The sequence below is a fragment of the Triturus cristatus genome, chromosome 3_2 (genome assembly GCF_964204655.1).
Source record: "Triturus cristatus chromosome 3_2, aTriCri1.1, whole genome shotgun sequence".
Classification (NCBI taxonomy): Eukaryota; Metazoa; Chordata; class Amphibia; order Caudata; family Salamandridae; genus Triturus; species Triturus cristatus.
In genome coordinates, this window is record NC_140584.1 from 1,159,849,684 (window position 1) to 1,159,873,644 (window position 23,961).

General features: G+C 46.7%; 1 protein-coding gene across 10 annotated transcripts in view; it reads right to left on the reverse strand.

Moving 5' to 3' along the window:
• The window catches only part of TNS1 (tensin 1), a 1,878,049-nt gene that overhangs the window by 791,948 nt on the left and 1,062,140 nt on the right, over positions 1-23,961 (reverse strand). The window lies entirely within an intron of this gene.

The window sequence follows — 23,961 nt, forward strand, 5'->3', positions numbered from 1 at the left end:
AGACCTTGCTAACTGCAGCTACTGATTACAAATCTTCCTGGAATTCACAAGATTGCGAAAATCTCAATGTAAGGTTTGCTATTTATCCAAATCCGTAGGAAAGAGGGTAGTAAGAACTGAGCCCCCCCGACCCGCAATAACTGGTCAACAAATGCTCCTGACGAAATAAATGAAGAAAAAAACACATGAATGTACAAATATCACTACAAATAAAAAGGGTAACTCGTAACAATTTACTAAAAGTTTTACCATTACAAGACAGAATCTTAGACAAGGCAGGACATTATAACATCCTGAAAAGAAAATTAGTATTCTATACCCCCTTAAAATTGTTACACTTTATTGAAAGTAGAAAACAAAACGCACTATGGAACAAGAAACATTGCCTGCCGTGTCCTTCTTGAATATTTCCCCCAAACCTGGTACCCACTCTTTTTGTGAAGCGTCCGTGCAGCCGCCTCAGCGGTGTGGGGTGGGCAGTCACCGTGCACTTATGGAGGTGGCGAGGGATGTTGTCCCGGGTAAGATGGAGGTTCTCACACCCAGATAATATCTCTGTTCTTGTACTTGGTGCAAGTGGGGAGTGCACCTGGGTCCCTATGGCCACCCGCATCATGCTACCCTTGTCACTCTTAGCGTCTCACGACATGCTTAAGATCATCACAGTGAGCCGCCTTCCTCGCAGTGCTCTGCTTAGCTGAATGTACCACACTAAGGTGTCTCAATCCGCTGCCCTTCTCACAACTAGCTGGGTGTGTTAGATCAGCTGCTGTATCACACCAAAAATATTTTTTCACCATGAGCTGGCTGTGTTAATTAATAAGAATTGTTCTGCTGAACTACTTGGGTTTTGCACCTATTCTTGTTTAGTTCTTGGCAGCATGTGTTAAGTTTAGCTGGTGTTGTTCCGCTGAGCTGCTTGTGTTATGCGCCTCTACTTGTTTAGCTCTGTGCTGCATTTGTTGCTGTTAGCTGGCGCTGTTCTGACAAGCTGGTTGTGTCACGCTGCTATTCTTGTTTGGCTCGTGGCAGCATGTGTTACGTTTAGCTGGTGGTGTTCCGCTGAGCTGCTTGTGTTACGCTGCTATTATTGTTTAGCTCTGTGCTTTATTTGTTGCGGGTAGTTGGATGTGTTCTGACAAGCTGGTTGTGTTACGCTGCTATTCTTGTTTAACTCTGTGCTGCGTGTGTTACGTTTAACTGGCGGTGATCCGCTGAGCTGCTTGTGTTGCGCTGCTATTTTTGTTTAGCTCTGTGCTGCATTTGTTGTTGTTAGCTGGCAGTGTTTTGACTACCTGCTTGTGTTACGCAGCCATTCTTGTTTAGCTCTGTGCTGAATGTGTTGCTGTTAGCTGGTGGTGTTCTGCTGAGCTGTTAGTGTTACGCAGCTGTTTCTGCTTTGCTCTAGGCGACTTGTTAGTTTTAGCTGGCAGTGTTCTGCCGAGCTGCTTGTGTTACGCAGCTGTTCCGGTTTAGCTCTGGGCTGCATGTGTTGCAGTTAGCTGGCAGTGTTCTGCCGAGCCGCTTGTGTTATTCCGGTAGAGCTATGGGTTGCATGTTTTGTAGTTAGCTGGCAGTGTTCTGCTGAGCTGCTTGTGTTTCGCATCTATTCTAGAATAGCTACTGGGTTGCATGTGTTGCAGTTAGTTTCAAGTGTTCTGCCGAGCTTCTTGTGTTACGCAGATATTCTTGTTTAGCTCTTGGCTGCACGTGATGAGGTTGGCTGGTGGTGTTCCCTTGAGCTGCTTGTGTTAAGCAGTTATTCTTGCTTAGTTCTGGGCTGCATGTGTTACAGTTAGCTGGTGGTGCTCTACCAAGTTGCTTGTGTTTTGCAGCTTTGCCGGTTTAGCTCTGGGTTGCATGTCTTGCAGTTAGCTGGCGGTGTTCTGCTGAGCTGTTTATGTTACGCAGCTATTCCTGTTTAGCTCTGGCCTGCATGTGTTGCAGTTAGCTGGCAGCGTTCTGCTAAGCTGCCTGTGTTACGCTGCTATTCTTGTTTAGCTCTGTGCTGCATTTGATGCGGTTAGCTGGCGGTGTTCTGACAAACTGATTGCGTTACGTTGCTTTTCTTGTTTAGCTCTGTGCTGAAAGTGCTACTGTTAGCTAGGGATGTTCTGCTGAGCTGCTTGTGTTACGCTGCTATTCTTGTTTAGCTCTGTGCTTCATTTGATGTGGTTAGCTGGTGGTGTTCTGACAAGCTGATAGTGTTACGCAGCTATTCTTGTTTAGCTCTGGGCTGTATGTGTTGCCGTTAGGTGGCGGTGTTTTGCCGAGCTGCTTGTGTTACCCAGCTATTCTTCTTTCTCTCTGAGCTGTATGTGTTGCAGTTAGGTGGCGGTGTTCTTCCGGACTGTTAGTGTTACACAGCTATTACTGTTTAGCTCTAGACGACGTGTTACTTTTAGCCGGCGGTGTTCTGCCGAACTGCTTGTGTTACGCAGCTATTCCTGTTTTGCTCTGGGCTGCACGTGCTACAGAAAGCTGGCAGTGTTCTGCCGAGCTGCTTGTGTTACGCAGCTATTCCGGTTTAGCTCTGGGTTGCATTTGTTGCAGTTAGCTGGCAGTGTTCTGCTGAGCTGCTTATGTTTCGCATCTATTCCGGTATAGCTATGGGTTGCATGTTTTGCAGTTAGCTGGAAGTGTTCTGCTGAGCTGCTTGTGTTTCGCATCTATTCTGGTATAGACATGGGTTGCATGTGTTGCAGTTAGCTGGAAGTGTTCTGCAGGGCTGTTTGTGTTACGCAGCTATTCCGGTTTAGCTCTGGGCTGCATGTGTTGCAGTTAGCTGGTGGTTGTTCTGCCGAGCTGCCTGTGTTAAACAGTTATTCCGGTCTAGTTCCGAGGAGCATGTGTTACAGTTAGCTGGCAGTATTCTGCTGAGCTGCTAGTGTTACGCAGCTTTTCTGGTTTAGATCTGAGCTGCGTGTGCTGCAGTTAGCTGGTGGTGTTCTGCCGAGCTGCCTGTGTTACACAGTTATTCCGGTTTAGCTCTGAGCTACATGTGTTGGGGTTAGCTGGTGGTGTTCTGCCGAGCTGCTTGTTTTATGCAGTTATTCTTCTTTTCCTCTGGGCTGCATGTGTTGGGGTTAGCTGACGGTGTTCTGCAGAGCTGCCTGTGTTATGCAATTATTCTTCTTTAGCTCTGGGTTGCATGTGTTGGGGTTAGCTGGCGGTGTTCTGCCAAGCTTCCTGTGTAATGCAGTTATTCTTGTTTACCTCTGGGCTGCATGTCTTGGGGTTAGCTGGCGGTGTTCTGCCGAGCTGCTTGTGTTACGCAGTTATTCTTCTTTCACTCTGGACTGCATGTGTTGGGGTTAGCTGCATGTGCTACAAAAAGCTGGCAGTGTTCTGCCGAACCGCTTGTGTTAAGCAGCTATTCCGGTATAGCTCTGGGTTGCATTTGTTGCAGTTAGCTGGCAGTGTTCTACTGAGCTGCTTGTGTTTTGCATCTATTCTGGTATAGATATGGGTTGCATGTGTTGCAGTTAGCTGGAAGTGTTCTGCCGAGCTGTTTGTGTTACACAGCTATTCCGCTTTAGCGCTGGGCTGCATGTGTTGCAGTTAGCTGGTGGTGTTCTGCCGAGCTGCCTGTGTTACACAGTTAATCCGGTTTAGTTCTGGGATCCATGTGTTACAGTTAGCTGGCAGTGTTCTGCCGAGCTGCTAGTGTTACGCAGCTTTTCTGGTTCTGCAGTTATTCTTCTTTTGCTCTAAGCTGCATGTGTTGGGGTTAGCTGGCAGTGTTCTGCCAAGCTGCCTGTGTTATGCAGTTATTCTTCTTTAGCTCTGGGTTGCATGTGTTGGTGTTAGCTGGCGGTGTTCTGCCGATCTTCCTGTGTTATGCAGTTATTCTTGTTTAGCTCTGGGCTGCATGTCTTGGGGTTAGCTGGCGGTGTTCTGCCAAGCTGCTTGTGTTACGCAGTTATTCTTCTTTCACTCTGGGCTGTATGTGTTGGGGTTAGCTGGCAGTGACCTGCCGAGCTGCTTGTGTTATGCAGTTATTCTTCTTTTGCTCTAAGCTGCATGTGTTGGGGCTAGCTGGCAGTGTTCTGCCAAGCTGCCTGTGTTATGCAGTTATTCTTCTTTCGCTCTGGGCTGCATGTGTTGGAGTTAGCTGGCAGTGTTCTACCGGCCTGCCTGTTTTATGCAGTTATTCTTGTTTAGCTCTGGGTTGCATTTGTTGCAGTTAGCTGGCAGTGTTCTGCTGAGCTGCTTGTGTTTCACATCTATTCCGGTATAGATATGGGTTGCACGTGTTGCAGTTAGCTGGAAGTGTTCTGCCGAGCTGCTTGTGTTACGCAGCTATGCCGGTTTAGCTCTGGGCTGCATGTGTTGCAGTTAGCTGGTGGTGTTCTGCCGAGCTGCCTGTGTTACATAGTTATTCCGGTTTAGTTCTGGGATGCATGTGTTACAGTTAGCTGGCAGTGTACTGCCAAGCTGCTAGTGTTACGCAGCTTTTTCGGTTTAGCTCTGAGCTGCATGTGCTGCAGTATGCTGGTGGTGTTCTGCCTAGCTGCCTGTGTTACACAGTTATTCATGTTTAGCTCTGAGCTGCATGTGTTCTAGTTAGCTGGTGGTGTTCTGCCGAGCTGCTTGTGTTACGCAGTTTATCAGGTTTAGCTCTGGGCTGCATGTGTTGCAGTTAGCTGGCTGTGTTTTGCTGAGCTGCTTGTGTTACGCAGCTTTTCAGGTTTATCTCTGGGCTGCTTGTGTTATGCAGTTATTCTTCTTTTCCTCTGGGCTGCTTGTGTTGAGGTTAGGTGGCGGTGTTCTGCTGAGCTGCCTGTGTTATGCAGTTATCCTTTTTTCGCTCTGGGCTGCATGTGTTGGGGTTAGCTGGAGTTGTTTTGCTGAACTGCCTGTGTTATGCAGTTATTCTTTTTTCGCTCTGGGATGCATGTGTTGAGGTTAGCTGGCAGTGTTCTACCGAGCTGCTTGTGTTATGCAGTTATTCTTTTTTCGCTCTGGGATGCATGTGTTGGGGTTAGCTGGCAGTGTTCTACCGAGCTGCTTGTGTTATGCAGTTATTCTTCTTTCGCTCTGGGCTGCATGTCTTGGGGTTAGCTGGCAGTGTTCTACCGAGCTGCTTGTGTTATGCAGTTATTCTTCTTTCGGTCTGGGATGCATGTGTTGGGGTTAGCTGGCGGTGTTCTACCGAGCTGCTTGTGTTATGCAGTTATTCTTCTTTCGCACTGGGCTGCATGTGTTGGGGTTAGCTGGCAGTGTTCTACCGAGCTGCTTGTGTTATGCAGTTATTCTTCTTTCGCACTGGGCTGCATGTGTTGGGGTTAGCTGGCGGTGTTCTGCCGAGCTGCTTGTGTTATGCAGTTATTCTTCTTTCGCTCTGGGATGCATGTGTTGGGGTTAGCTGGCGGTGTTCTACCGAGCTGCTTGTGTTATGCAGTTATTCTTCTTTCGCTCTGGGCTGCATGTGTTGGGGTTAGCTGGCAGTGTTCTACCGAGCTGCTTGTGTTATGCAGTAATTCTTCTTTCGCACTGGGCTGCATGTGTTGGGGTTAGCTGGCGGTGTTCTGCCGAGCTGCTTGTGTTATGCAGTTATTCTTTTTTCGCTCTGGGATGCATGTGTTGGGGTTAGCTGGCGGTGTTCTACCGAGCTGCTTGTGTTATGCAGTTATTCTTCTTTCGCTCTGGGCTGCATGTCTTGGGGTTAGCTGGCAGTGTTCTACCGAGCTGCTTGTGTTATGCAGTTATTCTTCTTTCGCTCTGGGCTGCATGTCTTGGGGTTAGCTGGCGGTGTTCTACCGAGCTGCTTGTGTTGCGCAGTTATTGCAGTTTAGCTCTGGCCTGCATGTGTTGGGGTTAGCCGGCGGTGTTCTGCCGAGCTGCTTGTGTTACGCAGCAATTCTTGTTTAGTTCTGGGCTGCATGTGTCACAGTTTGCTGACAGTGTTCTGCTGAGCTACTTTTGTCAAGCTGATTATCCTATTTCACTCAGATCTGCATGTGTTAGTTTGCTGGTGTGTGTGTCACATTGATATTCTTTTTCCACTTAATCACACATTTTGCATAAAAAGCGTAATGCAACATTCCCAAAATTACGTGAATTACGCTGCTGTAATTTATATTTGCTCCCATTCTCAACCTGTACCTTTCCTCCCGCTCCCTTTATCATGCCCCCGTGGGAAGTCTCATTTAGTCCTCATGTTCTTGTTGTGCTTGCCTTTTGAGCCCATCTCCAGCTGTTTCCTGAGGTGGGTGACTATTAAGCCTGTTTCCCGCATTGCAATGAATTCTGTGTGATGTCAGTGAGCTGCCAGCGCTGTCAGTACAATCACCACATATCAGAGTCACATTGGTGCTTCAGACCTGGAGATCTTTTCTGCCAAAAGTCTGGTGGCGGCCGCCACAGACAAAAAGTGGTAGGGTGGGTTGAGGGGCCGCGGGGGAAGCGCGGCAGGGGCACCACGGAGGAGGTTTAATAATAATAATAATAACAAAAAAATAAGACTTACCATAAGCTGACGGCCACCTTCCGACTTGGTCTTCCTGTGCTTCCTGGTCCCAGCAGACACGGGGACAGCATGAGAGTCTCCCTGTGCAATCCCCGCACTGCTCTCATGCTATGAGAGCAGCCCGATGATTGGCCTGAACAGGCTGGTTTGATGCTACGCTCAGGCACAGGGAGTCTCTGCTATTTCTCCAACCCGGCTATTCAATACAGCCGAGTTGGGGAAACTCGGCTGTGTGGTTGGCCAGCCTAAGTCGGCCAGCCAAACACTCATGTGCACCTAGAAGTGCACGAACCAGAGCCAGCAGCTGAAAAATAAAACAATGAAAATATATTGGTTTTTATTTTCAGCTGCTGGCCCTGAGCTAGTGGAGCGACACTCCTCCGCCATTGCGGAGGAGCTGCCGCTGCAAAAGTGGTATCTCCCTTCCATGTTGAACAACACTCTCCCCACCTTCTTCTCCCTGCCGCACCCCACTAAGGAGGAGAAGAGGTTAACGGGCTGGATCCCAAGAGCGCCTTTCATTGTTTGATAGCTGCAACTGAGAGTACTAGATGCATGACCGACCCCCTTTCTGGTGGATTCACCGGTGCTAAGAAAAGAATGGCAGTTCTGCAACAAACCTTGGCCAGATGCATTGTCCAGTGGTTAAAATGTGTTATGCCCTGGCTATGAAGGAACCTCCCCTTCTCTGTGTTATGCTTCAGATACGTCCCCAGGATAGGTACCACCCCCTTCTCTGTGTTATGCATCAGACACAGTCCCTGAGAAGGTGACATCCCCGTCTCCGTGTTATGCAATCAGACACTGCACCTGAGAAGGTACCGTCCCCTTCTCCATGTTATGCATCAAACACTGCCCCTGAGAAGGTACCGTTCACTTCTCTCTGTTATGCAGCAGAAACTGCCCTCAAGAAGGTACCGTCCCTGTCTCTGTGTTATGTAGCAGACACTGCTGCTGAGAAGCTAACATCCCCTTCTCTGTGTTATGCAGCAGATATTCTCCTGAGAAGGTACCTACCCCTTCTCTGTGTTATGCAGCAGTAACTGCCCCAGAGAAGGTACCAACCCCTGCTCTGTGTTATGCAGAAGTAACTGCCCCAGAGAAGGTACCATTCCCTTCTCTGTTATGCAACAGACACTACCCCAGAGAAGGTACCATCCCCTTCTCTGTTATGCATCAGACACTTACCCAGAAAAGGTACAGTTCCCTTCTCTGTTATGCATCGGACACTGCCGCCTGAGAAGGTACCATACTCTTCTCTCTTTCATTTGGCAACTTGGAGCCTATGTCTGCAATCCCTCAACTGTTTCTCAGACTTGGGATTGTGCAGGATGAAGTGTGCATGTCAGACTGGCCAGCTGCCTACAGATGATCAATCTGACATGCGCACTGGCAGGGGCTGCAGTAATAATGCAATTGCACAAATCTTCCCTTCCTCCTGCCCTTGCGTTGTAACAGTGCGAGCCTGCAACCAAAATAAAATGTAGTTTGTTTGTGTGTACAGTCTGTCTAAAAGTGTATATATATATATATATATATATATATATATATATATATATATATATATATATATATATATATATATATATATATACACATATATATAAAAACATCAGCCAACGCGTTTCGTCCATTAAAACCTTGGACTTCTCCAGGGCTGCAAGTTAGACATATATGCATATATGTGTAACTTGCAGCCCTGGAGAAGTCCAAGGTTTTAATGGACAAAACTCGTTGGCTGATGTTTTTATGAATTTCAAATGATTCTACAATAAAGTGAGGAAACGCAACAGGATCTCGCCAGAAGTTGTTATTTACAGATTAGCTTACACTTGATTGTAATATATTGCATTTTTACCTCATATTTGGTGCAGCTCTGTTTTTGCTTTTGTCAATCTGACATGCGCACTGGCAGGGGCTGCAGTAATAGTGTAATTGCACGAACCAGCCCTTCCCCCTGCCCTCTCGTAGTAACAGCGCAAGCCTGAAACCAAAATAAAATGGTGTTTATTACTATTTTATTAATGTGTGTGCCTGCCGCGCTCGCAGCAAGCGAGGTGATGCTCCTCCGTAATAACCCCATAACGGATGAGCCACCGCTGGTTATGCTTCAGACACTGCCTCCCAAGAAGGTACCATCCCCTTCTCTGTGTTATGCAGCAGACACTGCCGACTAAGAAGGTATCATCCCCTTCTCTGTGTTATGCAGCAGACACTGCCGACTAAGAAGGTACCATCCCCTTCTCTGTGTTATTCAGCAGACACTGCCGACTAAGAAGGTATCATCCCCTTCTCTGTGTTATGCAGCAGACACTGCCCCTGAGAAGGTACCATCCCTTTCTTTATTTTATGCAGCAGACACTGCCCCAGAGAAGGTGCCATCTCCTTCTCTGTGTTATGCAGCAGGTATGTCTCTGAGAAGATACCATCCACATTTATGTGTTATGCAGCAGACTCTGCCGACTAAGAAGGTATCATCCCTTCTCTGTGTTAATCATCAGACATTGCCCCTGAGAAGCAACCACCCCCTTCTCCGTGTTATGCAGCGGACACTGCCGACTAAGAAGGTACCGTCCCCTCTCCGTGTTATGCAGCGGATACTGCTCTTAAGAAGGTGCTACCCCACTCTCTGTGTTATGCTGCAGACACTACCCCTGAGAAGATACCACCCCCTTCTCCGTGTTATGCAGCGGACACTGCCCCTGAGAAGGTACCGTCCCCTCTCCGTGTTATGCAGCGGATACTGCTCTTGAGAAGGTTCCAGCCACTTCTCTGTGTTATGCAGCAGACACTGGCCCAGCGAAGGTGCCATCCCCTTCTTTGTGTTATGCTGCAGACTACGATCAAAGCTCCTCTCTAAAAAAGTCAACACAGTTGTATGCAGCACAACAACAGGAAATGAGATTTAAATTGAAGTCCAAATGAAAATAGAAAAAACAAAAATAGAAATTACCCTGAAAACCAGCATCCCAGCTGTGCAGCCTGCTCTCTCGCCTATCCTCACCTCCAGGGCCCATTATTGGACCCCGCCCATCATGCTTTCATCTTTGTAGCGCCTTTAGTTCCAGATGCTGCTGCGACAGTGAAAGGTTTTCTTTACATCACCGAGCTTTTCTTCCTTGACTCTAGTTCCACATTGTATCAAGCACATTGAGCGCATTAACTAAATACCCCTATAGCAATATGTTTCACCATAGTCTGTGTCCCCAGACTCTCAATGCAGTCTATTAAATCTGGCTTTGTTTTCCAACAATCACCTACTTTAGGGTCACTTAGCTGTCAGTTTGTTTCAGGTCGATGAGTGACTGGCTGTTCCATTCCAGGTTTATTCTATGGGTTTTGGGACGTCTAGTCTTGGGTTTCTAACGAAATGAACAAGAGGACATCTCCCAGAATGCAGCAGAACAATCTTGGACTGCAACACCTTGTCATGCATGGGACTGCAAAACGCTTCACTGCTGGGCGCACACAGCGTTTCTCATTTAGACCCATATGTACTGACACTCAGCGGCGGTTCCTCCGCTATGGCGGAGGAGCTACGCCCCACTGCTGAGTGCCAGGCAGAAGACAGAAATGGGAAAAATAAAATTATAATTTGATAATAAAACCATTTTATTATCACTTTATCTTTCTGCTGCAGGCAGCCACTCGCGCTGGACCCCAATATTATATATGTATTGACTATGTTACTCTCTGATAGGAGCTACTACCTAAATACACAAGGAAACGTGAAAACGTGCCTCCCTGTGTTCAGTTCAGCCCGGGAGGTAGGCAGCTAAATCTACGTATATTTTGCTGGCGCATTTGGTGAGAAATACAGGATTGTCTCGGCAAATACAGGCCGCGTCACATTACCCAACATGCACACACTGGACCCCAATATGGTACGTCCCCCAGTAACACCCCTACCCTCCTCCAAACAAACACATCAGGGAAAAAAATATATATATAAAAATAGATAGGTCCTACGCAAACTGGGGGGACGCTCGCGTTCCACCTGCTCGTAGACAAGACGGGGGAGGAATGTGGCCCAACGGCTAGGGGGCCAACCTCGGAGGCGGGGAACTGGGTTCCAGTCTCAGCATCGATGCTCAACATTCTGTGATTCTGGGCAAATCACTTAATCTCCTAGGGGCCTATCAGCAACAACCGGCGATAATTATCACTAAGCGCACTTAGCGCTAGGATAATTATCGCCGGCTAGCGTGGATTTTTATCGCTGAGATAGCGTGCTATTAGCAACGCTTATCTCAAAAGCGATAAAAATCCTAGCGCTAACTGCCAAACGTGAGATTATCGCTGGAAACCCAGCGATAATCCCACAAAGTTTGGTGATAGTTTGCTGATTGGGCATCACATACTTAGCCATGATATCCACCTTACATAGGATATCCTGGCTAAGTCAGTTTTAAAGCAGGCGTAAGGAATTAGCGATAACAGAGGTTATCGCTACTTTTCTTGTCGCTCTGCAGGTTAGCGTGTCCATTGATAATTGAAGAAATGTCGCTTAGCGACATTTCTCCAGTTATCTCAGGGCAGGAACGCCCACTTTGCATCTCATTAGAGATGCAAAGCTGGGCGTTAGGAATTCCTGCGCTAAAGCAAGTTTTCACGCGTTAGCTTGCTAATTAGGCGATAAAATTATCGCCGCTTTTTGGCCGTAAACGTTCGCAAAAGCGGCGATAATTCTATCGCCTCGACTTGCTGATATGCCCCTTAGTGCCTAACAAAAATGAATGCGTCCATATGTAACGTAACTGGTGCTCATGTAAAGCGCTCTGATACCTCCGGGTCTAGTACGCGCTATATAAAACTCTACAAAAATAAAAAAGACACCCCCTCTTCTGATAGTCTATGCATGTACACACAATGGTGTTTCACCCCAGCTCTGCGCATGTGCCCACAGTGCAATGTTTCACCCTCAGCTCTGCGCGTGTACATACAGTGCAATGTTTCACCCCAGCTCTGCATGTGCACACAGTGCAATTTTTCACCCTCAGCTCTGTGTGTGTACATACAGTGGAATGTTTCACCGTCAGCTCTGCGCGTGTACCCACAGTGCAATGTTTCACCTCGGCTCTGCGTGTGCACAGAGTGCAATGTTTCACCCCGGCTCTGCGTGTGCACAGAGTGCAATGTTTTACCCCAGCTCTACGTGTGTACACACCGCCACGCTTTAAATATCATTAGCTCCCTAATCCTATCTTGTGTGTGCTCCAGACAGCAGCACTCCCATAGTACTCCTCCAGTGCGCATGTGCTCCTAAAGCCGACCTGCTTCCCAATGTGCACCTTAGAATGGCCAGGTCTAAACTGGGGTGGCATGGTGAGCAAAAGAATGATGGATTTAACCCGGATTTCTTGACTGGGGGTGAATGTTTTCATTTGTTCAGCATTCCGTCCATCAATTGTGTGTCTTTTGCTTTCTCGACCTAAGTGCGCTGGGTATGCCCAGACGTGGGTCCTGGACTCGCTGTGCCACTGGAATCAAGCTATCCTAGCTGAAGAGGGGTGAAACCCCGAAACCGGTCCTAGGATGCTTGTTTCCGGTCCAGGGAGGACCTGGCTTGGCGGTTCGGGCTGGACTGTTCCCATGAGGCACAGGGTCAAGACTGATTTGCATATGGCCAGGTCTACACTGGGGTGGCATGGTGAGCAAAAGAATGATGGATTTAACCCAGATCTCTTGACTGGGGGTGAATGTTTTGATTTGTTCTGCATTCCGTCCATCAATTGTGTGTCTTTTGCTTTCTCGCCCTTAGATACGGCAGCATCACACCCCCAGCTCCTAAAGCAACTTCCTCTCTGCTCCTTGGCATACACACCGAGTAGCAATATTACCCCTCCCTTCCCCCATCTCAGTCCCCCATCAAAACTCAGCGAATAAATGGATAAAAACTGCAGCGCAGGGTTGGCCTCTCAGCGCTCAGCGTGGAAGGGGTGGTGGGGGAGGGAAGCGTTTCTTTAATCAGAAATCATAGGGGGCTGTCAGAGCCTTTTTATGCTTCCCATTGGACGCTCTTTAGCGCCTCTGGGAGGACTTCACGTGTGCAGAGCTAATGGAACTGGTGCAGACATGCTAGTTGTTTTTTTAGCATAATTTAATCTACATTTTAGGTGATTGGATTGGCTGCACCTCAGAAGTGAAAGTTTTACTTTAAGTACAGTGACGTTGTTCTGTAGGTTAAGTTGATACTAAAATCAGTGTGCGTCTTGAACGACATGAATTTGTGTCAAAAGAGCGTTCACTGCGACAATCGCCTCCAAAGTCGATACACTGAACACAGCCAAGCCGGCGCCACCAGACCTTTTAATCACGGCATTTTGGCTCTCCGCATGTATTGCATAGACGCTATATTTTAGCGCCTCCGGTTTCGAGGGACTGAGTTCCTCGACCATACTTTATGCATAAATAAAGACTTGAGTTTGGTCCCAGAAATCTTATGTAGGTGGTAACAAACCCCAGTATGTTAAGCGCTCGCTGCTGAGGTGTGCGCGCAAGCTTCAGTTCTTGGCTTGCAATCTCAATTGGGCTAACTCACCTTTAATCCTGTCAAGGCAGATACAGAATATTTTAGCCACATTTATGGTTGCGCTGCAAATGAATATAAAATAAAGCGGAGACCATTACTAAAACTGGCGTCCCACCAGTGCTGTTGCATCGCGCTTTCACTTCAATGAAAAAAAAAGTGCTGACCGACCTAATTGAAGGAGACTGTTTTACGCCGCCAGCACACGATCCAGTCAGGATGGGCTGGCCGAGAAGGAGACAGGTCATTCACCAAGAAGCCTCGTTTCCAATCGGAGGCCAGCGTTTAACATAAATAACGACTCCGGCTAATGAGAAGGATGGGCGGAGCTTCAAGTCCCCTTCCGAAATCTCCTCAACAACAATAGATCTCGCAGACGGAGCAGCTTATGCGCTGCAACGCTAGGCGAGACCTAAAAAGGACAGTGTAGCTCTGACAAACGCAGCGTCCTGGTGACTTGGAATGATAGTGATAGAGCTATCTAGATTTCTATTATTGAGACAACTAATTGTTTCTGCCACCTCATGGAATACACTTAACTGGAAAGAGGCCTGAACCTGCTGCAATGCTTAATTTGAGCCAGTGGTTGCAGGTGGGGCCTATGGCTCTTTGTTTTTGGGGCACCAGGAATTATTACTGATCATCAGACTTTGACCGGGTGCAAGAGAACAAGAGTGAGAAAGGCAAGAAAGGAGCAAAGAGGGAGGAAGGAAAAGACGGAAGAACTGTGACAAAAGGGTACAAGCATTGGCACAGGCAATAGGTCTTGCCTATGGGAGATATTGGTTTTGGCAATGTATTGTAGCCATGTAGTAAAGCTGTGCAGATGTTTTGGAGTGTAGAAAAAAATGCTTTTAAAAGGTGCTATGATGCTGACATAGCTAATCCACTTTTTTTCAAAATAGAAAGTGCATTAGCACTGGTAGCATTATAGTTCTTTTTTAGTTCTTTTTAGCCATGCTACACAGCAGCCCCACAGCTATACAGCGTGGCTATAAATTATTGCCAAAGTGTGCAATGCCTATGCTGTACAGCATGATCAAAAGGCAACGGCTGAGCCAATAGTCTCAAACTATTGGCTTTGCCGATGCTTGTTAGGTCACAGCACAACACCTCTGAGCAAATCGGTTAATCTCCACATGCATGGAAACAAAATATGACATTTGGCAAAAAGTCCCATCATGGAACGAAAGCAAGTGTGCCCATGTCCATGTCTCAGTGAAAATACATTTCAAATCAGATAACATATGCTGTCACAATAAAAGCACATAATATCTGTTGTCACAATAAACACCTATTTCAAAGGGGAAAATGGTTTCTTTGAGCTGTGTGTGGCATAGTAAAACATATCTACAAATGGCAAGAGGTTCAAAAGTAAAAGAGGGAAGAGGAAAAAAAATAAAATTAGTATTCCAATCTCTTCGCGATCAGTGGAAGGACAGCAATCAAGATGGAGAAATCAGTACCTGGTCCATGCTCCAGCCGAAAGAAGAGGAAGTGAAGCCAGCATGTGCTGGCCTATTAGACTGCAGCAAATAAGAGTGACAATGAAGCTAACAAATGTTAAGCATTGGGTGGGCTGCAAGCCTCTTGTTGTATACAATATATTTTGCAAGCAACAGTGCATGCACTGTTGCAGGGGTGAGACCTAGAAAGCAGATATGAAAATCTACCTGGAAGAGTAGGATAAAGAGGCAGGGAGAGCATGTTGGTGGATGAAAGAGGCATGAGGTGAATCAAGGACATGCAGCCTTGGTATTTGGCAACCCCAACAATCAGCATTCAGCAATGCCGGGCTTCTTAGTACAATCTAGAACCTGCCACATATTTCACAGACTAAGCACTGAGTCTGACTGTAAGGCCAGCAATGGAACAGACATAGAGTTTGAATTCACTTCTTCTTCTAAAAGTTAGACGTGGAGTAGCAATAGGAAGATGTCTTAACAAGTCAGTGACTCTTGCAAAACTGCTAGGTTCCTATCTAGGGAATGGTATGTCTTCAGACAGCCATGGCTTTTAAGCCAAGACCATACTGAATTCTGGGACTTCAAGCATTGCGGTCAATGTTGTAAGTAGCCCAAAACCCTCGTAGGCTAAATGTTTAAAAAAAAATTAAAATCCAGGATAAACTGATGGTCTCACATTTGGTACTCTGAGGAACTCCGTGTCCAAAAATTAGCCTGTAAGCAACTGGAACGGGCATGGCGCAAAAAGTACACAGAGGCGGGCAAGGAAAAATACAAACTCAGTATCATTACCTACAAACAACTTTGTCAGAAGCCAAAAAAAAGTTCTTCACCACACAAATAGCACTGGCCAAATCAAACTCGAAGGAACTGTTTAAAACCATTAAAAAACTTGACACCCCGAATGTACCTGAGAGTCAGAATAACTCTGAACTCTGTGACGAATTACCCGATTTCTTCCAACAAAAAGTAGAAATCATTTTCTCCTCGTTCCCACAAGTAAACAATAAGGCACATGATCGCCCGTATTTGGATAGTCTAGATTGCCCCGGCCCCCACTGGTGATAGCACAATTTAAATCCCTTGAGACACCAGAAACTATTATACTCTTGAACTCTATTCGTTCTGGAGCTCCTACTGATCCCCGTCCAGTAATGATTCTAAAGCAAATTCCTGAAATCTTTGGAACAGCACTCACATCCCTGCTGAATGCTATTTTTGGGTCTGGCAAATTCCCTAAGTCCAGGAAAAGGCCTCTGTTCTCCCACTGCTGAAAAAACAGACCCTGGATCCAAAAGACCCTAACAGCTACAGGCCATCTCACGGCTCCATTTCCCAGCCAAAATTTTGGAAAAAGCCATGAATATCCAACTGAGCGCGTTTCTGCAGCTCAACAACTCTCTTGACTCTTCCCAATATGGGTTCAGAGCAGAGCATAACACGGAGTCCGCTCTACTTAAATGCACGGAGGAAATCAGAGAGGCCTTGGATGAGGGTGGCAATGCCGTGCTGATTTTGCTAGACCTGTCGCCGGCTTTTGACACGGTCCACCATGGAGTGTTGATGGGCCGTCTGTCAGATATAGAGGTAGAAGGGCCAGCTTGGAAACTGCTGCAGTCTTTTTTAACCGACAGATCACAAACGGTGGATCTGGATGGTAAGAGTTCCAAACCTTTCTCCCTTCCTTGCGGGGTGCCACAGGGCTCGTGTCTAAGCCCGACGCTTTTCAATATCTATGTGGCACCCCTGGCTGGTGTCATTAGATCATTTGGCTTCCAGATCACCTCTTACACTGATGACACTCAGATAGTATTATCACTGATGGAAGGGAGGGAAGTGGAAACTGGGGCACGTTTCCATGACTGTATGGGGCTCTCTTGCACTGGATGGCCTCTAATTGCCTAAAACTGAATTCCACCAAGACCAAGGTCATAAAGTTCGGCAACAATCCACGTGTGTGGACACCGGACTTGTGGCCAGAAGATCTTGGTGTATGCCGCCCCACCACCCCCCCCCACAAGGAAAGCAAAAACCTAGGGGTACTGCTGGACAATAAGCTAACCATGAGTGACCAAATAAGCATGGTGACCTCAGCTTGCTTTCTAGTCTTGAGGATTATAAGGAAAATTAAGTTCTTCCTGTCTGAAAATAGCCTCAAGACAGTGATTACGGCTCTTATAATGTTGCGTCTGGATTACTGCAATGGCCTTAATCTGAACGCTCATAAGCAGCAGATTAATCAGCTCCAACTAACCCGAAATGCAGCGGCAAGCGTGCTGTCGGTAACTCCGAAATTGGTTTCCATGAGAAAGGAGGTAAGGCAACTTCACTGGCTCCCGGTGAAACAAAGAGTTTGTTTCAAGGCACCCTGCACCGTGTTTAAGGCCATCAATGGAACAGGACCCGACTTCCTTAGGCGTAAATTCCTCTGGTGTGTTCCGGAGAGAACGCAATGCTCCTCAGGAGCCAAAGATGCTCAAGTCCCCCCATTTAAAAGAGTCAACTGGGGAGGTAGGAGTTGTATTAACTGTGCCTCCAGAGCTTGGAACGAGCTTCCCCTCCATCTCAGGAGTGCCTCGGATCTCCTCTCCTTTATGAAAGGGTTAAAGACCTGGCTCTTTGCGCAGTAGCATACATTCTCTTCCCCCAGCAACCAGTGCTAGCGCCAGGACACCCCAGGGTAACCGTGCGCTCTACAAATGCACCTAACATAACATAACATTTGACATGGTTGCTTTTGGCGGTCATTCTTTGAAACACCACCAATCTGGCATGTCAGTGACTCCAACCCAGCACCACCATACTTCAGAGAGACCAGCAGTTCAGGCATGCGACTGATTCTGCCCCAGCCATACTGGTCAATAAGAGCCTCTGGCTTATGTGTAGAGTTGTCAGATTGCTCCATTTCTGATGCACATTATGCTTCCAGTACTGGACTTTCTTTTCACAAATTATAGCTTACAAGAGTGTGTCAGTCCAATCTAGGTGAGCAGAGACAGACAGAGTTCTCACGTTTTCCAAGTATATGTGTGAGCTGCTCACCCTGATAAAACTTTTATTTTTAATTCTGAGACTTGCAGTTCTGTTTAACCCAGTATAAAATCAGAAATCCAGGTTGCAGAATGCAAAGAAAAAACCTGGGTTTGATGGACTAATTATGCATAGACCTGGGAAACTTGAGAGTTTGTCACAGAGGACAAGAGTCCCAATGGCCTAAACAACCCCGGCTCCTGAACAGATCCTTGTTTGTGATAAATGCCAATGACGCCCAGGCTGACTTTCAACACTGATGCCAGAGGTGTAACAATTGCCCCACAGCCCGGGAGGTGCAGGGCAGAGACATATTAAGGCATGGGGAAAGTGGGCTCTGGGCCAGGCCCCAGCCTTTCAGGGCCCCCTGCTCAGAACAGGGGCCAACCAAAATACGTGTGGTCCAGGGCCCCCCCAAACACTTAAGATGTCACTGGTGCAGCGCGGGGCCTGGGCTCCTGGGGACCCTCTTCAGCACTGTGCAAGGGCTGTGGGCCCCTGGCTGAGAGCTCTTGACTGGGTCCGGGGCATGGGAACCCCCTCCATATACTTTGCGGGGGCCCCCCTCAAGTTTTGCTGCGCCCCTGATTACTGTCATGTGACTGGCTCTGCCCACGTTTTTCCGAGGTGCTAGCCTGTTTGGAAATGTCCTTACACGGGTCTGACCCGTCCCAACAGGTCCTCCCAATAGTGCTGTATTAAACCCTGTGGAGGCACCTAGGCAGTCAAAATTTCGGGGCCCGCCTTGCAAATTATCTCTTAATTCCCAATGCGCCCATTTTTTTTACAAATTGCCAGAAGATAAGCTTTTAAGAGACAAACTGTTATGTGAATCATATGTCTCTGGTTTACATACTTTAAGTTGTTAATTGGTACATTACATTAGAACAGTATTTTCTCCATAGAGTCTTTAATGTAAAGTTTTCGTTTCTTTGAGTTGATTCATGTTTTTCTATCTTTTGGAAACAATATCTAAGAAAGCTTGATTGTAATTTTTTTTCAATATCAAATCAATATTATTTTGATCTTTTGTTGCGGGCCCCTGAAAGGAGAGCGGCCCCCAGAGGTTGGTACCTACTTTGCCTATTTGGTAATCCGGGACCGCTTTCCAGATCAAAGTGTGCTGCGTTTCTTTCCATGTGGGGCACACCCAATCCAGAATCCCAAAATGGGACCGTGAGTGTTCAGCCCTGAGCGACTGCTGATGGAGCAGAGTCCAGCGGGGGATTAGGCCGTGCCAAGTCCCCGTTATCAAGCCGGTCAGGTGCACGGCCACATAACGCTCGCCTTCCGACGAGGAAAAGTCCATTTAGGCCACAAACAATGTGAGTTTCCTCTAGAACACACCACAGGAAATGAGAGTGGAGGGGAACAAAAACCACAACGGCTGCCAAAGCACTCAGCTTATGTCGACTGCTGCCAAGTGGTTGGGTCCATGACGTGACAGCTTTAGCCAGTCCTGGCTTTTAAGCTAGAAACAAGCAGCATTCTGGGAACTGTAGGAATGTTTTGAGGACTGTAAAAATAATAATAGTAAAGAGATTTTGTTGGATAATGTAAAAGGGCACATGCCACCTGGGCACCGTTTTACTGCATGTTGTACAGATTAAATTTGAGGCACTAGGAAAAACAGTGATCTGGCTAATACGATTTGTACTGGTGCCTGGAAACTTTGCAATGGTGTTTTGCAATTTTTAACTAAAACATTTATACCTATGTCTGGGGATGTGAGAAGCTGAAAAGGTAAAAAAAAGAGTCACAACTTGTGAACTTTTTTTTTTACAACTTTGCCAAGTGAGCGGAGAGGGAGAGGAGTTGGCCTAACGGCTAGAGCGGCCGACCTCGAATCTGGGGAACTGGGTTCGAGTCTCGGCAACAACGCTAAACATCCTGTGATTCTGGACAAATCACTTAATCTCCCCGTGCCTAAGAAAAATTAATGTGTCCTCATGTAATGCAACTGGTGCTATGTAAAGCTCTCCGATACCTTCGGGTCAAGCTTGCGCTATATAAAACTGTAAACAAAAATAAAAGTGTGACGCTGGTAAAAGTTAAAGGGGCCGTGTAGTGAATGATGTCACCATACATCGCAAAACCACAGCAGACATTAGGAAACACACCAATATTGTACGAGGCTTTTTGTTAGAGATGCAAGGCTCTGTGAGTGTTTTTTTTCTCGGCTCTGGATTTCATTTTGAAAGTCATTCTGTGCTTGGATCTTCCAAATCATGTGCCTAGGTTGGTGCTGAAAAGTAAGGGGTTGTTGCCGGATTCCGGTTTCGGCTGCAATATCTGGCAGGATTTGGAATCCGGCTGACACAGGAGAACATGCTCAATTTATCCTGGTATCATTTTCAGACACCAGCAGTGGCTAGAGAACAGCGCGGGGAGAAAAAAAAGAAAACATGACTCACCTGGCGGCTGCCGCCTCCCCTCCATCCTCTTCGGACTCCTGGCAGCACACAGGCTCCCAAACTCCCCTGAGCCAATCACGTCACTGCTGTCATGCTGATAATATTATTAGCATAACAGCAGCGTCGTGATTCGTCTGAGTGGCCTGGTTTGCTGCTCAGACAGTGCCTGGGAGCTGGGACTGTTCTCCACCTGCTTGTGCAACACAGCCAGGGGGAGAAATGCTAAGTGCGCATGTCAGTTTGGCCAAACCGCCATGCACACTTATGGTACCCCCCACTCTGTTCTGTCAGAATAGCCCAGCTCCACCCAAGGACATAAGGACATGTTTCAGCAGCACCTGCACGGTGTTTGCATCCTTTTTGGAGCAGCAACGTGCAGATAAGGGAGCTTTCTTATTTACACTTCTAGTCAGGCACAAACATAGGCCTTATTCAACCCCTTCCCTGCTCATGACGGAACCACTCCGTCATGAGCCACGGGTGCTGTGTGCTCATGACGGAGTGGTTCCGCCCACGCGGCGCTAATTCCCCACCTGTGCGGGCGATTAGTGCCGTGGGCGGAGTCATGACGGAACCACGCCGTCATGAGCACAGCTCACCCGTGACTCATGGCGGCGTGGTTCCGTCATGAGCACGGCGCCACCGTAGTGCCCCCAAACCCCCCCCAGCGCTACGGCGGAATTCCTGCCGCAGCCAAGGGGTTAAAGGGCTATCATCCTGCCTTTTGTTTCAGTCTAATACTGTATGGGAGCAATCCGAGCCTAACACCTAGAAGCCAGAGCAATGGAAGAAAGGTGCAAAGCTTATCACTTCCCAAGTACATAAGAGTAACTATGATTTGCTGAACTACTATTGTAACAGGTGAACCTGCCCTATAAGGACACAATGTTCATCTGTCTGTATGAGTAATTGCTCAAATATTGATGTGAATGCCATCTACTCTTTTTTATTTAATTCTGTTATAGCACTACTCATCCCAGTGCAGGGTGTCAGAGCACTTTACATCACACATGCACAATAACTCATACATGTGTAATCAAATATGCAGTAAATGTTGCCTAAGACAACGAGACTTATTACTTATAAGGTGTAGGAATCACATATCATCTATATGTGTAGAGACACAGAGTCAGTATATAAAACCTAATGCAGCGATTGTGGTTGCCAGTACTAATAAGACTTTATTACTTCCTAAAGGAACCCTTCTTTTAAATCTTAGAATGACAGCAGGTTGAGAAAAAAACAAATAAGGATCTAAACACATAATTTACAGTTTGCATGCACGCTTTGTTGCTGGTAAATAGAGCGCTATGCTATATCAGAAGGATTGCAACGTATAAACTGGAAGTAACAATATGACTGCAGCCTCGAAATCTGTAGCCCACCTATCTAAATAAAAAACAAATCTGTGATCTTCGTGTTACAGGATGTGGTTTGCAGCAGACACATTAACCCTCTATGCTGCTTTATGAGTCAGAACTGTGTCTGGACGAAACACAGAACCCACCCAGAGCTGTTAACCACAAGAGTTCTCTTTCCACTATTAAATACCCCTCAAAATGTGGGGGCGCACAATGATCTCTGCTACAGTTGTCTTACCCCAGTGAGATATTTTAAAATGCAGCATCTTTGTGACCAATTAAACATTTAGAACATTAATGCATATGCTGACTGTCAGACTCTGCTTTTCAAGCTCTGCCCCTTGTGACTCCGCCCCCTTTCCTCTGCCACACCTTGACCCCCAATTTAGGGTTCCCGGAGAAACATTTTCCCACTGGCCCAGGCTGTGTCATACAGAAGGCATGATGTGTATTGGATAGTGACTGTGGAAGGGCCTCTCTGGTATGTAGTCTCCCTCTTCCCAGCATGCCCTGCGGTATTATTTTGCGATCTCGAATTAGATGCCGTTGCGTACTGCACAAAGTTTCAAAATGTAAATCCAGTTTGGCAAAGCTTTTCTGTGCATTGTGAGTTCATATTTACCGAATTGGAAGAGCACTTTCAGTCTAAAATGCATGCACATTGTTTTGCTTTGAAAGTTTATATTTTGCAACGTTTTTTTTATGCACAATCGCAAATGTGTGGAGAATTTTTCCCAGCAAGTTGAACTTTTGCTACAAAATTGCTACGAAATCCACGATTTTCTCACCAGCGTGACAAAGCATAACAAGCTTTGCAAAGAAACTGCAACTTGCATAGAACTTTACAAATATAATGTCGTGGACAAAGGCATTGCTGTTGTAACAAGCATTTGCAATGCAACAGGTCTCACATTTACGTGAGTTTGAGCTATTGGCATTGTAAATGACAATGCCTTTTATTTATGTTTTATTTTTAAAACAGATAAATAAAAGGTACTGTCATTTACAATAGCTTAAACCCTCGCAAATGTGAGACGTATTGCATTGCAAATGCGTTCTGCGCTCATGCTATAAGTGTTGCAAGAGAACGTGTCCTGCCTGCGACAGCAGGCAGGATAAAGCTATTTGGGAAAATATTGCTCGGAGGCTGTAATTAAAGCCTATGAATCAACAACACACGTAACAGGGGGTGTCACCATGGAAGGTAACATAAGGAGGGACTACTAAGCCTTTTGAGCAATGAACAGCTACAGTTTACAATGGCCAATGACACAAGCCAATGAAAAATGTGGGCGGAGAGTGGGCAGAGCTTCTAGTTTCTACCTCAATACAGCATGCCTCGCAGAGCAGCGCATGCGCTGCCCAGGCGCGACCTAAAAATCAGTGTCTAACCTGCAGCTTAGAATGGGAAGCCGCATTGCTGTTTTGATGGTGTCTGTATTTACATAGTATGCATTCAGGGCCGGACTGTCCATAGTGGGCACTGGGCGTTTCCCAGGGAGGCCGCTAGGGTGGCAGCCGGTTTTTGGCCCCTGAGGGCCGTTTTTGTTACCGGGGGTCGGTAATATCGGCCAGTGGACTGTCCTAATACCCCTGATGGCACTCTGAAGATTCTTCAGAGGTTTCAGGCTCGCTATCACAGATCGCATTTATTTTCTTTCCTGCGTGCTGCACTTTCCTGCCCTTTTCTTTTGACGCACGGCCGCGCAGCAGGAAGGCTGGCTGTGCTGCCCTGAGTCAAATTATTGTAAAGGAGGCCCTCGGTGTGTGCAGCATAGCGAGGGAAGTACAACTGATGGGGCTATAGAGAGATATTAAATATAACACGAGTATAAATACAGTAGATACATAAGCATATCCCAGAAGGGGGGAGAACGAGAGGTCATGAGAAAAGACTTGCCCAGCACACTTGGGTGTATCTTCGTAAAGTCATCGATCATGAAATAAGCAGTGAACAGTCTTCAGCAGAACTTGTCTGAACAAATCCCAAAGTAAAAGCAAAGAAAGATCTGGAGACCATGTGGGAGCTGAAAGGTTACAGCTTCGACCTGTACTTCGGCGTTTTAAGGATTTGGGGGGCCCTGGGCCAAATGTATTTTGGGGGCCTCTGTTAAGAACACCTTTGCATTTATGATACAGTTTTAGCTCTTTCACGTCCTCTTTGGCTAGATCACTGACAGTGCACACGCACACTCGTCCAAATTCTACATATGTCTACATCTAATATTCAGGGATAGTGGTGTGTGTTTTCAGTATTGAATCACAGCAGCAGCTCACTGACGTTATTGCAAATAATCTCTGTGACCCCCTCCCGTTTCTCCGATGTGAGGTTCTGTTTTGATCTAAAAGTCACATTTGTCTGCAAAATGTCTGCAATAAACTGACACATTACCCACAATAAAAATAAATAAAAGGAAAATAATATTTACAACAATCTGTTTAAGAATTATTCAAGGTCATCAGGGCAAGACTCTCTGCAGAATAGAGCTGGCTCAATCAGGGGCCCCATGAAAGGCTGGGGCCCTGGGCCGGAGCCCACTTTGCCCAGGCCTTAAAACGTCTCTCCCAGTCTGTCCTCGAGAATCGCACTTAAAGCTATTTTAGACCATAACGGGGCCTACTCACTGAGGCATGTGAGTATATATAAAAGAGGTCTTCTGTGGCACTACTTCCCGTACTCACAAGTGCC